An 18,091-nucleotide genomic window follows, 5' to 3' on the forward strand; every position below is an offset into this window, starting at 1 on the left:
TATGACTTTGCTATGATTAATGTTTGTCATTAGGGTCCGAGTGCCAGGATTTCAGATCTGAATCCTCTGTGTTTCATGAATATATTTGAGCTCTTGATCCTATTTGCTATTTGTATGCATTTATTATTGTTCTGATCCGTAGACCCCAAGGTGACAATAATTTGGATACTCTCCGGGGATGACTGTAATTCAAGGAGCACATGTATTCATCATGTGTTAACGCTTTGTTCTGGTTCTCTATTAAAAGGATGCCTTAATATCCCTCAGATTTTCTTATGGACCCCACTGCCACGGGAGGATAGGACAACGATGTCATGCAAGTTATTATCATAAGCACGTATGACTATATACATAATATATGCCTACATTGAATTGATGAATTGGAGCTATTGTGTATTGCTCTAGGCTGTGACTGTCACATGATGAATGTCATCCAACACAAATATCTATCGCTGATCCAATGCCGATGCTTTGCTCATATTGATCTTTGCTAAGTAACTACTATTGTTGCCGTTGTTACAATCAGTACAAGACTGCTACTGTTACTGTCATTGCTATCATTGCTACTGTTACCGTTACTATCAAAATTATCATACTACTGTGCTACTAAATACTTTTCTGCAGAAATATTATTCTTCATGTGTGGTTGAATTGACAACTCAACTGCTAATTAAGACTCATAAATATTCTTTGGCTCTCCTTGTGTCGAATCAATAAATTTGAGTGAAATACTACCCTCCAAGACTGTCGCGATCCCCTATACTTGTTGTTTATCACCCACCTCCCATCCGGCCAGTGTCGGCCTTCTCCCAGCCCAAACCGGCCCAAGGCCCAACCGGTGCAAACCCTAGAGCCCATCCCAGCTGTCCCCTCCTAACTCTTACCGCCACGAACGGTGGCCCTTCTCCTTTTGCACTTAGACCCCCACCGCTGGCTCTTTTCTTCCAATCGGGTCCCTCCCCCTCTCACTCTCTCTTCCTTCCTTTCCGACGCCACCATCTCCCTCTATTGTGTCGTCGGCCAAAGCAAGTCGAGCACGCCGGATCCTCCATGCGAACCACCCGCTCGAGGTCCTCTCTAGCCATCGTTCTGCTTCGTCCCCATCGCTCCCAGTCCGAAGCCAGCCTGCCGACCTCGTCACCAGCTAGCCGGCCACGGGCCCTATTTGTCCATGATGGCAGTGTCGCTCTCGCTGACCTGCGGGAGCCCGTCGTCCCTCCTCCGCGATCCCCTGCCTGCTCACAGTGCCGGCCGCCTCACCTCCAATTCCGATTCCCGTGAAAGGGTGCCCCGGCTTGAGCACGCGGCCACCGTTCGGCTCTTGGCCCCGCGCGCGGTCCTGGCGAGGACCATGCCTGATGTGGTCGGCATGCGCGGAGTAGGCTGGGCGCGACGCTTGCGTAGCAAGGGAGAACGGCGAGCGCGCACGGAGAAGGCCGATGGCGGTGCAGCTGTGGAGACAGATGATGGTCCTGTGGCACGGTTTCCTAGTGGGGCGGTAGAATGTTTCTCCATCCGACGGAGGCGCCACAACCCCTTCCGACGGAGGCGTGGGGTCCATCCAGTAGCGGCGCAAGAGCTCCTTCCGCCGAAGAGGGATTGACCCGAGCGGGAGGTTGAGAAGGAAATAAATGAACCGTTCAGTTTGACTTAGCGGTGGCAGACCATGTAAAACATCCGAACCATCAGGGGAAAATTTGGAAAGAAAATGTTGGAACGAAAACAATGAACCTACCTCAAGCAATTTAATAGTAAAGATAATCACTAATTAATGGCAAAAGACTATACTGCCCTTAATGAGTTTTGGGTTGGGGGTTGTACAAGAGCAGACCTCATATCATAACCGGTTTACACTAAACCTTTGGTGTTGGGTTAGATTGCTACAGAATATACACCAAAATCCAACAACTAACATTGTAAAGATTTGAAAGTGTTGTTTACTATTGGACCATTGCAGATTCGCATTTTTTTACCCCCTTTCACACAGCGGTGAGGCGGGTTTGCATGTCAACCAATGTTTGTGAGATACACAGTTGTTTTAGTTGGAACCTTGCTTCTGTTCGCCTGTCTATCATTGTCTTCCCGTGGTCCATATGTCGGCGACCCATTGGCCACCTTGAAGTCAACAAAACCCTAGAATCGATTTTCCTTAAAATAAGGCATATTCGTACAACAAAATTCGAACTAAACATAAATCTAAACTACTCCCCGACCTCGACGTCATTTGGGAACGAGGACGTGTGTTGTACCAGCCTTGCGAGCGGCCGCCTTGGCCCACCTATTCACCATGCCTTCCGGCGCCCAGTGATGCGCCTCCATCGCTGCTGTACAATGAGGTTAACAGCGGAACCCACCCGCCTGCATCATCCCCCAACTGTAACAATGCCAATTTTAACGAGCGGGTCCGAAAATAAAAAGTCAAGTAGCCAGCAATCATGGGTAACAAATTATTCGACATGCTTGTACAGAGAGACCAACATCGGGGACCTACCAGCTAGACCATGCACGGCTGTATGGAGCAACATTAACAAGGTCAAAATAGCGGGCATGACTGAAAAAAAAGTCAAACTGGGCACATGTTTCTTGTTCAGAGATGCTGGCATCGGGTACCCAGTAGTCATACCATGCACGATTGCATGGAGCAACGTTAACAAGCTCAAAACAGCGGGCGTGATAGAAAAAAAGTCCAATAGAGTACAAGTTTCTTGTACAGAGAGGCTGGCATCGGGACCCGGCAGTCAGACCATACACAGCTGCATCAAGCAACGTTAACAAGGTCTAAACAACAGGTGCGATAAAAAAAAGTTTGACAGACAGACACACTCACACACATCGCGGCATCAGAAGTTTTGAAAGACTGCGAGGTATCAATCAGAGTTAAAACGTTCAAGGGACCGAGCATCTATCACGTTTTTTTTTTCTAATCCGTGGCCAAACAAAATAAATGCATTTCCATCTACCACGATAAAATGACCAAAGTCGTGTGACCATTTCATCACCGATGGCTACTTTTTTTTGGCCCACTAAAAAATAAGGGTGGGCATAGCCCATTACGGGTTTGCTTCGGGCGGCGAGAGGCAGTAGTGCCGCTTAGAGCGATGTATAGGATTTACGTTCACTTGTCTCGATCTTTTACGATCGGCAATCAATATATAGACACGAATCATATAGAATTATAAACATAATATAGATACGAATCACATAAATTTATAGGTAAAAAGATATGAACAGGAATTAGAGGAAAGAATAAGTAACAAAATATGAATAAATAGGAATTTGTATCGATCTTTTCCGATCGTCAATCGATATATAGAACCGAATCATAGAGAATTATAAGTAAAGAAATATATACACGAATCAGATAAAATTGATAAATGAAGAATGTAAATAGAAATCTGAGAGGAGTAAGTATAAAAAATATAAATAAACTGGAATAAAAAAAGAAAGAAAGGATAAAAAAATGACGGTCCTACTTCTCCCCACTTGTAATTGGGCTAGGGGCCGACACGGCCGGGCCCGGAAGCCTGCTCCCCTCATGTAATTGGGCTAGGGGCCGACACGACCGAAGCCTACTCCCCTCATGTAATTGGGCTGTGGGCCGACACGACCGGGCCAGCAGTGACTGTCAATTGCCCCCTCAGCATCTGGGTTACAAGTGGGCTATTCTACGCAGGCCTAGAATAGGTTTCCCCTCAAGTTAGGGTTTAGGTTTCCTCTCGGCGGCGGCGATCTGCGATCGCCTCCCCCGTAGAGAACTCGACTCCCCCACCCTCCTTCCACGACGCCTTCGACGGGGGGGAGGGGGGGGGCTCTCCCAGGCGGCGAGGACGACCGGGGGGGGGGGACTGGGGCTGTACCGCTCGCGGAAAACAGATCTCGGGCGAGAGATCCAATGAATAGCGTGTCTTCAAGCATGGGCCAGTCGGCGGCCGAGCTGGAGGCGATGATGGCTGAATTGGGCCTGAAAGAGGATGATCTTCAGGATGTGGTAGTAGAAGATGATGAGCTACCTGATGAAGCAACACGCTGGATGGCCGTTGCCCGCGTGCACACACCAAAACCGTACAGCCAGTATTGGTTCTACAGAACCATGAGGGCAGCCTGGGATCTAGCGCAGGAGGTAAAGATCAGGCCACTGGAAGAAAATTTGTATACGCTGCAATTCTCATGCCTAGGTGACTGGGAGAGAGTTATGGAAGAAGGGCCCTGGAACTTCAAGGGGAAGGCAGTGGTTCTGGCTCATTACGACGGATTTACAAGACCTTCCTCCATAGAATTGAAGAAGATAGATATATGGATGCAAATCCATGACTTTCCAGATGGCTTCTTCTCAAAGGTCAAGGCACTGTCAGCAACAGTTGGTGAGTTCATCTATGCGGAGCCCAAATCACAAGATTTTGAGGGGAACTTTGTTCGGGTCCGGGTAAGGATTGACGTGACAAAACCTCTGAGGAACGCTGTGTCTCTGGTGGTGAAACAGAAGCGAGAGATCTTTAGGGTCAAGTATGAGAGTACCAGATTGGTGTGCCGTGTGCGGCAACCTCGGGCACCTGTTTAAGGAATGTGGGGATGGAGTTCACCCCCCAAAGACACATGTTTTCAAGGACCTGCGAGCTGAATGGTTTAGAGGACCTGGGAGAGGACCGGGTGAAGGCAAGGGGGCGAACAGAGGCAGAGGCCGTGTCCGCTCCGGGCGAGGTCCGGGCCGAGGTGGATCACAGCGTAACCAGCAAGATAACTCTGAGGATCTTTACCAGGAGAGGTACCATTGGAGTTAGCAGACGGAAATGACAGACATGATCGTTGACGCAAGAGGGGAAGCAGATGGGAATAGGAAGAGGGGGCCCGGTCGTGGTACTGAGCCACCAACGCCAGTCCCGGATGTTACTCATATGATGTCAGGTACAGAGGATGATCTCCTTGCAATTGTTGCTAGACCGGTGGCCCAGAGCCCTTCCAAGCATGAACCCAAGAGGAACAAGCTGACACCTCAAGGGCAGGAGAGATCGAATGTGATGACAGTGGTTACAAACATAAACAATGATGCGCATTTGGCGGGCCTCCCCGGGGGGTCGCGCCACGCGCAATGAGTCTCCTGGTGTGGAACTGTCGTGGGGCTGGCAAACCCGCGACAGTTCAAGAGCTTCGTAATATGACGAAGCAATTTGCCCCCTCTATAGTATGTATTTTAGAGACTCAAATAGAGGGATCCCGAGTGGAGAGTTTAGCTAATACGCTAGGTTTCAATAAATGCTATGCTGTAAGCAGTTCTGGTAGGTGTGGAGGTCTTGGTATATTTTGGAACGATATAATAAAAGTTGAAGTTATTGGTTATTCTGAGTATCATATCGATGTGATAGTGGATGATTTTGGTGACACAAAGAGCAGAGTGACATTTGTGTATGGTGAAGCGCAGGTGCCAGAAAGATATAAGACATGGGATATGCTCACCGGAATTGCAGCGCGGAGCATCCTTCCATGGGCAGTGATTGGTGACTTCAATGAAGTTTTGCATGCACATGAACACGACGGGGTTGGTCAACGCAGCCAGGCCCAGATGGATGCTTTCAGAGATGCGATTGATACATGCGGCCTTGTGGACATTGGGTATACTGGAAATAGCTGGACCTTTGAAAAAAAGGTAACCGGTGGCACGTTTACGAGAGTCCGTTTGGATAGGTGCGTCGCAACGCCGGATTGGATGTTGGCATTCCCTCAGGCAGAGTTGGAACACAAGGTAGCAGCTTCATCGGATCATGCACCTTTGCTCTTGCGACTTGACCATGTGCATGCATGCAGGAAGGGGCCCAAGCCCTTTAAATACGAACTCGCATGGGAACGCCACCCGGACCTGGTCGGGGTTGTGGAGACAGGCTGGAAAGATAAACCAGTCGAGAGTGTGGCGGGAATCCAAGGCAAGCTATCGCTGCTGTCGGGCGATTTGTCTGCATGGGAACGCAATCATTTCGGCAGTGTCAAACGGGAGATCAGCGAACTGAAAAAGCAGCCGGATATTTTACTTTCAGATCCGAGCAGATATGCCCCAACGCACTTGGAAACAAAGATAACTGACAGGCTGGTTGAATTATATCACCGAGAGGAAATTTTATGGCGTCAAAGAGCAAGGTTAGATTGGCTGGTACACGGTGATAAAAACACTTATTTCTTTCATCTCCGGGCGAGTAGGAGGCGCAGGAAAAACCAGATAAAATCCCTTCAACTTCCAGATGGCAGAATAACGCATGATAAGCGGGAGTTGGAAGAGGCCGCTACTGCCTTCTATGACAACCTGTACAGCTCAGAGGGGGTGCAGAATATGGACCATGTCCTGGATACGGTCCCGCGCAAGGTAACTAACGAGATGAACGAAACACTAAATGCTCCGTACACCCAGGAGGAAGTGAAGAGGGCCCTTTTCCAGATGTTTCCGTTAAAGGCACCGGGCCCGGACGGTTTCCCGGCACACTTCTTTCAGCGGCAATGGGAAATCTGTGGAGAAGAAGTAACGAAGGCAGTGATATTAATAGTGGAAGGAAAGGAATCGGCAGAGTGCATTAATGACACCCTTTTGGTCCTAATCCCAAAGGTAAAGAACCCGACACTTGTGTCACAGTTTCGGCCAATAAGTCTGTGTAATGTTCTCTACAAAATTGCATCCAAGGTCATATCCAACCGTCTGAAGGTAACCTTACCAGATATCATATCAGAGGAACAGTCTGCCTTTGTCCCTGGCAGGTTGATTACTGACAACATTATCACAGCATATGAATGTCTGCACTTTATGAAGAGGAATAGAGCTAAGAAAAATCAACATGGTGCCTTGAAGTTGGATATGATGAAGGCTTATGACCGAGTCGAGTGGTCTTATCTGCAATCCATCATGCTGAAATTGGGCTTCTCGGCAAGGTGGGTAGATATTGTAATGGGGATGATCACATCTGTCAGTTTTTCTGTGATGTTCAATGGGAAGAGGCTTCAACCGTTCAAATCCACCCGTGGCATCCGACAAGGGGACCCAATCTCTCCTTACTTGTTTTTGTTGGCAGCAGAGGGCCTTTCGTGCCTGATTAAATCAAGACAACAGTCATCAAACCTTGGTGGGATACAAGTGGCTTCTTCTGCGCCACCCGTTAACCACTTACTCTTCGGAGATGACAGCCTGCTGTTCTTCAAAGCAAATGTAGAGGGAGCATCGGAGGTGCACCAACTGTTGGATACTTACTGTCAAGCAACGGGGCAAAGAATTAATTTTGAAAAATCGTCAATATTCTTTAGCAAAGGGGTCGCGGAAAGTGTTCGAGCAGAAATAAAAGGGCAATTGCATGTGCCCAATAAGACACTTAATGAGAAATATCTTGGAATGCCATCGGATGTGGGCTCATCTCGGAATGGGGCATTCAAATATCTCAAGGACCGTCTGTGGAATAAAATCCAAGGGTGGATCGAGAAAACAATGTCCACGGCGGGGAAAGAAGTTCTGGTCAAGTCTGTTGCGTAGGCCGTCCCAGTTTTCTCAATGTCGTGTTTCAAGCTGCTGAGGGGGCTATGTGAACACTTGAACATGCTAGTCCGCAAATTCTGGTGGGGGAGTAGAGATGGCAAGCGTAAGCCAAATTGGGTTTCCTGGAAGGATATGACCCAACCCAAAGACATGGGAGGACTGGGATTTAAGGATTTTGAGTTGTTTAACTTAGCCTTGCTCGCTAGACAGGCATGGCGAATTTTGCAAAATCCAGACTCATTGAGCTCACGAATTCTGAAAGGAATTTACTTCCCAAATACAACATTCTTGAAGCCAACATCGGTAGCCATCCGAGCCAAATCTGGAGGGCAATTGTTGAAGGGAGAGATATATTAAAACAAGGTTTGATTAGAAGGATAGGTAATGGTGCAAGTACTAATATCTGGAACGATAATTGGATCCCAAGAGAGGAATTTATGAGACCTTATGGAAGTAGATTGGCAAACCCCCCGGCAAATGTTTCTGAACTAATTGATAGCACGGCGGCGTGCTGGAACATCCAGCGGATCAGAGAAGTCCTCCTGCCTATAGATATTCCTCATGTTCTTAGCATCCCTTTATGCACTATGAATCTCTTAGATTGCTGGTGCTGGAACTTTGAGAAGAATGGCGTCTTATCTGTACGCTCTGCGTATAATATGCTGGTAGCAACAAAGCAAAGAAGAGAAGCTTGGTTAGAAGGAACAACAGGGACTTCGAATATACATCAAGAAAAGAGCTCTTGGAAATCAATATGGCATGTCAGCGTTCCTGCAAAAATAAGGATGTTCCTCTGGAGACTTGCCAGGCACTCATTGTTGGAAATATGCCCTAGAGGCAATAATAAAAGTATTATTATTATATTTCCTTGTTCATGATAATTGTCTTTATTCATGCTATAATTGTGTTATCCGGAAATCGTAATACATGTGTGAATAATAGACACCAACATGTCCCTAGTAAGCCTCTAGTTGACTAGCTCGTTGATCAACAGATAGTCATGGTTTCCTGACTATGGACATTGGATGTCATTGATAACGAGATCACATCATTAGGAGAATGATGTGATGGACAAGACCCAATCCTAAACATAGCATAAGATCGTATAGTTCGTTTGCTAGAGTTTTTCCAATGTCAAGTATCTTTTCCTTAGACCATGAGATCGTGTAACTCCCGGATACCGTAGGAGTGCTTTGGGTATACCAAACGTCACAACGTAACTGGGTGACTATAAAGGTAGACTACGGGTATCTCCAAAAGTGTCTGTTGGGTTGACACGGATCAAGACTGGGATTTGTCACTCTGTATGACGGAGAGGTATCACTGGGCCCACTCGGTAATGCATCATCATTATGAGCTCAAAGTGACCAAGTGTCTGGTCACGGGATCATGCATTACAGTACGAGTAAAGTGACTTGCCGGTAACGAGATTGAACGAGGTATTGGGATACCGACGATCGAATCTCGGGCAAGTAACATATCGATTGACAAAGGGAATTGTATACGGGGTTGCTTGAATCCTCGACATCGTGGTTCATCCGATGAGATCATTGTGGAGCATGTGGGAGCCAACATGGGTATCCAGATCCCGCTGTTGGTTATTGACCGGAAAGTCATCTCGGTCATGTCTGCATGTCTCCCGAACCCGTAGGGTCTACACACTTAAGGTTCGGTGACGCTAGGGTTGTAGGGATATGTATATGCAGTAACCCGAATGTTGTTCGGAGTCCCGGATGAGATCTCGGACGTCATGAGGAGTTCCGGAATGGTCCGGAGGTAAAGAATTATATATAGGAAGTGCTATTTCGGCCATCGGGACAAGTTTCGGGGTTATCGGTATTGTACCGGGACCACCGGAAGGGTCCCGGGGGTCCACCGGGTGGGGCCACCTGCCCCGGGGAGCCACGTGGGCTGTAGGGGGTGCGCCTTGGCCTACATGGGCCAAGGGCACCAGCCCCAAGAGGCCTATGCGCCTAGGGTTCACAAAAGGGAAGAGTCCCACTAGTGGAAGGCACCTCCTAGGTGCCTTGGGGGGGGAGGGAAACCTCCCTTGGCCGCCGCCCCCCTAGGAGATTGGATCTCCTAGGCCGGCGCCCTCCCCCCTTGGCCCTCCTATATATAGTGGGGAAGGAGGGCTTTTCATCCACGCCTTTGGTTGCCTCCTTCTCCCTCTCCAACACCTCCTCCTCCTCCATAGTGCTTGGCGAAGCCCTGACGGAGTACTGCAGCTCCACCATCACCACGCCGTCGTGTTGCTACTGGAGCCATCTTCCTCAACCTCTCCTTCCCTCTTGCTGGATCAAGAAGAAGGAGACGTTACGCTGACCGTACGTGTGTTGAACGCTGAGGTGCCGTCCGTTCGGTGCTAGGATCTCCGGTGATTTGGATCACGTCGTGTTCGACTACCTCATCCCCGTTCTTTGAATGCTTCCGCTCGCGATCTACAAAGGTATGTAGATGCATCCGATCACTCGTTGCTAGATGAACTCATAGATGGATCTTTGTGAAACCGTAGGAAATTTTTTGTTTTCTGCAACGTTCCCCAACACTCATTACCCACGGAAGATGTCAGAGAACACCGAAACATGGCAACTTCAAGCTCATGTGGTTTGTGCGGTGCACAAGATTCTTGGAGGCACTCGCTTCTTGACTGCTCTATGTCTAGATGCATATGGGCACTCGCGGATGCGGAACTAGCGGATCAACTGAGGGAATCAGGCGAGTTGAGCGCCAAACAGTGGCTTTTTTCATTAACACGATCATTACCGCATGAAGTCTTTGTAAAACTGGCAGTAACACTTTGGGCAACGTGGACAGCAAGGAGAAAGGCAATTCACGAAGGCATCTTCCAGAGTCCTCATGCAACACACGCATTCATCAACCGCTACCTGGTTGATCTGGAAATAGTCAAGGAAAACAACCATGCAACGCCAGTATATGCGACAACCAGAACAGCAGTAAGGGGCAATGTAAGGCCAAAGGCTCCGCCGGCAGGTTTTGTCAAAATCCACGTCGATGCGGGGGTATCTAAACGCCATGGGAGAGGTGCGGCAGTGGCTGTATGCCATGATGACCGGGGAAACTATATGGGGAGCTCAGCACTGGTGGTTGAAGGAATGCATGATGGGCGATTCTTGAATGTTTGGCATGCAGAGAAGCTTTAGCACTAGCTGAGGATTTATCAGTTCATAATCTGATAGTGGCGTCTGATGCAAGACAAGTGGTCAAAGATATATCCAGCAACAGTATGGGTCTTTATGGCATGGTGATCTCAGAAATCAAGTCTAAAATCTCGAGTTTTAATTGTCAGTTAGTTTTTGAAGGGCGCCGTTCGAACGGAGATGCTCATAGTTTAGCTAAATTTTCGCTTTCCTTAACTAAGGGGCGCCACTTGTGGCTTATTAATCCCCATAATCTCTACTCCTAATGGAGCAGTTGGTAGTCTCGCTTCCAGGTTTTTTTTCGTCTCACCACTTTCGTCCGGTTTTTTTCGTAGGTTAACCGTCGTAGATTTTTTTCATCGCCACCCCACTTCATCGGTTTATTTTCACTTCACCCTCTCACACAATGAAAAAAACTGAACGGATCAGAACTTTCCATACTGACGCAAATTATTTAGTAATGTCTTTATGGAAAAGAATCAATCACAATCAATCTCTAAAGATCAAATCTAAATTAATTAATCTTCATAACGTTTGTTTCCTTCCGAATCACGTCCATAACTTTCCTTCCTTGTTTGGGCAGAAACTGTTTGGTAGCAGAGATTAGGAAGCTTCTTATGAGTGTAGTAATAGGAAGTATTCTTTTTCTTGATGATTCGTTTTCATACTGACGCAAATTATTTAGTAATGTCTTTATTTAAAAGAATCAATCACAATCAATCTCTAAAGATCAAATCTAAATTAATTAATCTTCATAACGTTTGTTTCCTTCCGAATCACGTCCATAACTTTCCTTCCTTGTTTGGGCAGAAACTGTTTGGTAGCAGAGATTAGGAAGCTTCTTATGAGTGTAGTAATAGGAAGTATTCTTTTTCTTGATGATTCGTTTTCATACTGACGCAAATTATTTAGTAATGTCTTTATTTAAAAGAATCAATCACAATCAATCTCTAAAGATCAAATCTAAATTAATTAATCTTCATAACGTTTGTTTCCTTCCGAATCACGTCCATAACTTTCCTTCCTTATTTGGGCAGAAACTGTTTGGTAGCAGAGATTAGGAAGCTTCCTATGAGTGTAGTAATAGGAAGTATTCTTTTTCTTGATGATTTGTTTCCATGCATGATGATAGTAAATTAGGCCAACATTCACCACTATTTATCAACGTCATCAATCATATCCATTCCTACCAGTTCTAAGGGAATCTGCTCGCTATGTCTTTTTTAAGGGGATCCGCTCGCTAAGTCGTCGTCGCACGTTATTTTCACAAGCAATTCCCCTAAAAAAGGCGTGGGTATTGGTAGTTGAACGCCCGCTAGGTTTTCCGCCTGTCCCATCCTCGCGTTGTGCCGCCGCCACCCGCCGAATTTCCAGCCGCCCGAGCCCGTTAACTTCGCCAGCCATCGGGTCGACTGCCCCCGCCCCAAACCGCCATCCCCGAGCACTAGCTGTCGCCGCGTTGCCGCCCCAAGCTCCACGCCACCGGGAACGAATCAAGCACCGTCCCGACACCGCCGTCGCCGGCCCAGCACCTCCAGCCTTGCATGGACAGCTTCAATGTGCAGTCTCCCTTGCTGCCTCACCTTCTGCCAGCGCATGCAGCGGCGGGGTTGGACGCGTGCGTGCTTGCTAGCTTGCTCTCCGTGCGTACGTACTTGCTCTGCGTGCGTCGCACCGGCCAATGCGCATGATGCGTGTGTGCCTGCTTTTCTGTATGTGTATGCCAGCGTGATGCGTGTGTGCGTTGCTGTGTGTGTATGATATAGATGGCCCGAGTGTGTGCATGTTGTGCTCTGCTCTCTGCTGATCTATGTGTTGGTGCTCTTGCTATATGTTCATGCCATACAAATGAAATTTCTGTTAATCTTCTGACATGTTGAGTTGGTTCTCTCTGTCTTCTGAGGGGGTGAATGCAAAGCAGTCTATTAAGCCAGACACTATTGCTGAGCTAAATTGACAAAAAAATGTTGGTAGCCATAGTTGTAGTTTAAGTAGTAGCGAGTTGTCTGATATGTATAAAGAGCCCGTTACAACTGAGCCCGTTGCTAAATTGACAAAAAAGGTCGTCAGTGTCACTTGATATGTATGAAAATATTAAATGTATTATTAACATGATTAATATTGAACTCTTAAAGTTAATGTGGCCCACGCACGGGCGTTCTTCTAGTCCCCTAAAAAAAAAATCTGGGTTACAAGTTCGCGCCACCGAACTCGGCGAGCGCTCTGCGAAGCTTCGATTTAATAAACTGGTCGTAATGCTTGTAATGTTCCGAGGTGGGACTATCCCAACTCTCTTACAGGAACAGACTTGTACATGCAGTATTTATTTTTTTAAACCAGTGTCTTGCATTTGCATCTTGTTGGTTGCCACGTGCGTGTCTGTGAGTGCAGCTCCGTGTACTTTGCTTGGGCGAGGGGGGTCCCCATGCATTGCCTGCCAGAGCATTTCCACGTACGGCATTGGGTTCAGAGTTCAGACCGTCGGTAAATGCTTTGTTCTTAAGTTATCTACACCGTGTATGATGCCAAATTCACCAAGCTGCTCCATATGGGTCTTTTCTTTTTTACGGAATTATCAAAGTTTGCAGGAAGTACAAAACATCTCAAACATAATAAAAATTACATTAAGATTTCGAGAGCGCCGAACGACCACTACCGTCGCCAAAACGAGACACTGACACGTCGCTGTCGCCGCTCCCATACCGAAGCCGATTTTATCTTGACGATAAAGGTCTGGAAATCTTCGTGCACGTGCCCCTAAGGACCAACACCTTGAAGCCACAGTTGTCGCCATTGAACAAATAGATCTGAAGCAACTGATATGAAATCTCGTCACATAACGAGAAACCCTAACCTTATCGCCTTAAGAAGACGGTAGGAATCTACGTCAGAGCTTCATCGACTACGTGCAGATGAACAAACTTGAGTAGGATCGGTGCCCGAAAGACAAACTCAAAGAAGAAGCGCGGCAATCCGTCCGAGCACCGCACCAACGAAGACTAAAAATCCTAAACTACTAACGCCAACTCTAGCCGATCCCCCATAAAATAGAGGAGTAAACGGCGGAGTAAACTTTTCGGTCGGACCTAGCCGATCCCTAAATATAACTGAGTATAATTTTGTTTATTCCAACTTATACAATCTAGTTTACATTGCAGCTACTCACTCTGCCCCATAATGTAAGATGTTTTTTGTATAAACAAACATCTTACATTATGGGATAGAGGGAGTACATATTAGAACACATATAGAAAGTAAACATAAATAAGAAGGTTCATGAATATCACGAATAAAGTTTATAAACCGAATTATTCAAATTTAAACACACCAAATAGTTCAAATGTAGCAAATAACATGTGAAAGCATAATTAGGAGGTGCTAGAAAGTTACCACTGATGCTTAATAAGATCTTGTTGGAGCTGAGTATGAACTTGTCAGTTCTGGATCCCGCGGTGCGCTGAAAGGAATGTCAGGATCCTATTCTGAAGCACACCACGAAGGCTCTCTCCACATCTTTCCTAGCCGCTTCTTGACATTGGGCAAAGTGAATATTTTTGTTACCTTTTGGAGTGGAATTGTTTTGAGTAATGTGGCCCATGAGGGATAGATGCAATCCGCAAGGTAGTAACACATTGACTAGTTGTGCCCATTGACTGATAGTTGCAAGGAGTAGCATCTCTTGTAATAAGCCTAGAAAACAGTGATGATCTCGACATCACCTTTAGGTCATTGTTTGGGCCAGGCAAACCAAAGAATGAACGTCATATCCAAAGATCCTTTGTTGCAACTGCCTCAATAATAATCATTGGATTGTTGCAGTGGCCTTTGTACTGATCTTTCCACCCTGCAGGACAATTCTTCCAGGTCCAGTGCATACATTCAAGTGATCCAAGCATCCCTGACCATCCTCTTAATTCACTCTCTGCCATTAGCCTTTCGGTGTCTTCCTCATTGGGTGCCCTCAAGTAATTCGGTCCAAAAACATCGATCACTGCTTTAGTGAACCTTCGAACGGCCTTCAAGATTGTGTCTTCACCAATGCGGACATAGTCGTCAATTGCATCGGTCGAACACACATATGCCAAAACTCGAACAACTGCAATGCATTTCATCTGATGGCGTACACTTATCTCTCTGCATGCATTCCTTCTAAGCTTGAATGAATCATCATATTTCTCAACGGCTTTTGCAATGGTGAGAAGAAGACTTATATGCATCTGAAAGCGCCAGCGAAAGTACTTCTCCGGATAGGTTGGATTTGGATGAAAGTAGTCTCTCATGATCTTGACATGGCCCTCCACTTTATCACGGTTGAGTTGTATGCGGCCAAACTACGATCAGGGCCGGCCCTGGGCCATGCCGAGGAGTGCGACAGCCTAGGCCCAGCCTCAGCAGGGGCCCATTTATCTCTAGAAAAACATTCTTGATGTTCATACTGAATCATTGTCCGAAAAGTATCTTGGTTTGCCTTCGGACGTGGGCAGGGCAAAGGAAGGATCATTCAAATACTTAAAAGACCGTATTTGGAAGAAAGTGCAAGGTTGGATGGAGAAGTGTTTATCAGGAGGAGGGAAGGAGGTGCTCATAAAATCTGTGGCTCAATCCATCCCAACATACTCGATGGCCTGTTTTAAGCTTCCTAGGGGGGTTGTGTGAACATATAAACAAGATCATCCGCAAGTTCTGGTGGGGTTGCAAGGACGGACAGAGGAAAACGGCGTGGGTCTCGTGGAGAACGATGACGAAGCCGAAATTCATGGGGGGTTTGTGCTTCAGAGATATGGAGCTATTTAATCTAGCCCTACTAGCGCGGCAACTTTGGAGGTTGCTACATGAGCCTGATTCGCTAAGTGCCCGTGTTCTCAAGGCGAGGTATTTCCCAAATAATCACCTGCTGGAAGCAACGTTGGGACCTGCGCCTTCTCAGGTGTGGCGTTCCCTCTTGGAAGGGAGATGTGCTAGCCCTAGGGCTAATCAAGAGGATTGGGTCGGGACAAGATACTAATATATGGCACGATAACTAGTTGCCGAGGGATTATAACCTGAGGCCGCTTTGTGCTCGATCAATAAACCCTCCATCACTGGTCTCGGATCTAATTATTCCTACCACACAGGTATGGAATAAGCCTATTCTTGCTGAACACTTTATCGCTCCTGATGTCGAGGTGATCCTTAATATTCCCCTCAGCACTCGGGTTCAGGACGAGTTTTGGGCTTGGCACTATGATAAACGGGGAGTGTTTTCTGTTCGGCCAGCTTATAGGATGCTTGCTGCAATCAAATTCCAACGAGAGGATTGGTTGGAACACCGACCAGGGCACTCCAATACCTCAGCGGAGAAAAAGTCGTGGTCTCAACTTTGGAAGGTGAAGGTACCATCAAAGGTGAGGGTTTTTGCGTGGAGGCTAGCACATACATCGATCCCGACTGGCCAAATACGACATGATAGGAACATGGCAGATGATCCATGGTGTTCTATTTGCGGAGCAGATAATGACACTTGGTGTAACACCCTCGATGCGACTATAGCTCCCACGTGTCGAGGCACGACTTAGAGACATAATCGCATTGAAGGCATATGTCGCAACTTAGGCAATCTTCACAACATCCCATGTAATGTAAACAATAAAGGGGACAAAACATAGTTGGCTTACACTCGCCACGTCAATCAAGTACATAAATAACATTACATCATCCAAACACTCATGGCCCGACTATGGCACCAAAATAAAAGATAACCCAACATGCGACAATGGTCCCGTTCACCCCCAACTGGGCACCACTACTGATCATCAGGAAAGGAAACATAGTAACATTGAGAGTCTTCGTCGAACTCCCACTTGAGCTCATACGCGTCTCCTGGAGCGGAATCATCAGGCCCTGCATCTGGTGTAATAGTAATCTATGAGCCACAGGGACTCAGCAATCTCGCACCCTCGCGATCAAGACTATTTAAGCTTATAGGTAAGGCAAGGTAAATATATGTGGAGCTGCAGCAAGCGACTAGCATATATGGTGGCTAACTTATTCGCAAAAGAGAGCGAGAAGAGGAGGCAAAGCGCGAGCGAGAAACTAGAGAGCAACCTGCGCAAACATTACTCCAACACCATGTCCACTTACCGGACTCCGCCGAGAAGAGGCCATCACGGTAACACACTCAGTTGATTTATTTTAATTAAATTAAGGTTCAACTTATCTACAACCGGACATTAACAAATTCCCATCTGCCCATAACCGCGGGCACGGCTTTCGAAAGTTCAAAACCCTGCAGGGGAGTCCCAACTTAGCCCGTGACAAGCTCTCACGGTCAACGAAGGAGTAGACCTCCTCTCAAGACGTTCTGATCAGACTCGGTATCTCGGTTCTTCAAGACACTTCGACAGGTTAAAACAAGACCAGCAACACCGCCCGAATGTGCCGACAAATCCCGATAGGAGCTGCACATATCTCGTTCTCAGGGCACACTCAGATGAGACTAGCTACGAGTAAAACCAACCCTCAAGTTTCCCCGAAGTGGCCCCGCAGGCAGCTCAGTTCGAACCAACACTCAGAGGAGCACTGGCCCGGGGGGGTTAAAATAAGATGACCCTTGGGCTCCGGTAACCCAAGGGAAAAGAGGATAGGTGGCGAATCGTAAAACCAAGGTTGGGCATTGCTGGAAAAGCTTTAATCAAAGCGAACTATCAAGGGGTTCCCATTATAACCCAACCGTGTAAGGAACGCAAAAATCCGGGAACATAACACCGATATGACAGAAACTAGGGCGGCAAGAGTGGAACAAAACACTAGGCGAGAGGCCGAGCCTTCCACCCTTTATCAAGTATATAGATGCATTAAGATAACATAGCAATATAATGATATCACAGCAAGTAAATAAATGTTCCAACAAGGAACGGCCTCCAATCTTCACCTGCAACTAGCAACGCTATAAGAGGGGCTGAGCAAAGCGGTAACATAGCCAATCAACGGTTTCCTAGGACATGGTGGGTTAGAGGTTTGACATGGCAATTTGGGAGGCTTGAAAACAAGTGGTAGGCATCGTAGCAATGGCATAGCAAAAGAGCGAGCAAACTAGCATAGCAAAGATAGTAGTGATTTCGAGGGTATGATCATCTTGCCTGCACAGTTGGCAGAGTTGACTGGATCCTCGAAAGCAAACTCAACGGGCTCCTCGTTAGCGAACTCGTCTCCCGGCTGTACCCAAACAAGACAAACAAGCAACAAGGATACAGTCAACCACGTGCAAGACCAAGCAATATGATGAAATGATGATATGCTATGCGGAATGCGATGCGGGATGCAAAATGCAAGATATGACAGGAAATGCATGAACCTGGACTCAACTTGGAAATCCAAGTGTGCCACTGGAAAGATGAGATGAAATCGCTTGAAAACGATATAAAGAACGCCGAAATCGGAGTTACGGTTT

Source organism: Triticum urartu, chromosome 1, assembly GCF_003073215.2.
Source record: "Triticum urartu cultivar G1812 chromosome 1, Tu2.1, whole genome shotgun sequence".
Lineage (NCBI taxonomy): Eukaryota > Viridiplantae > Streptophyta > Magnoliopsida > Poales > Poaceae > Triticum > Triticum urartu.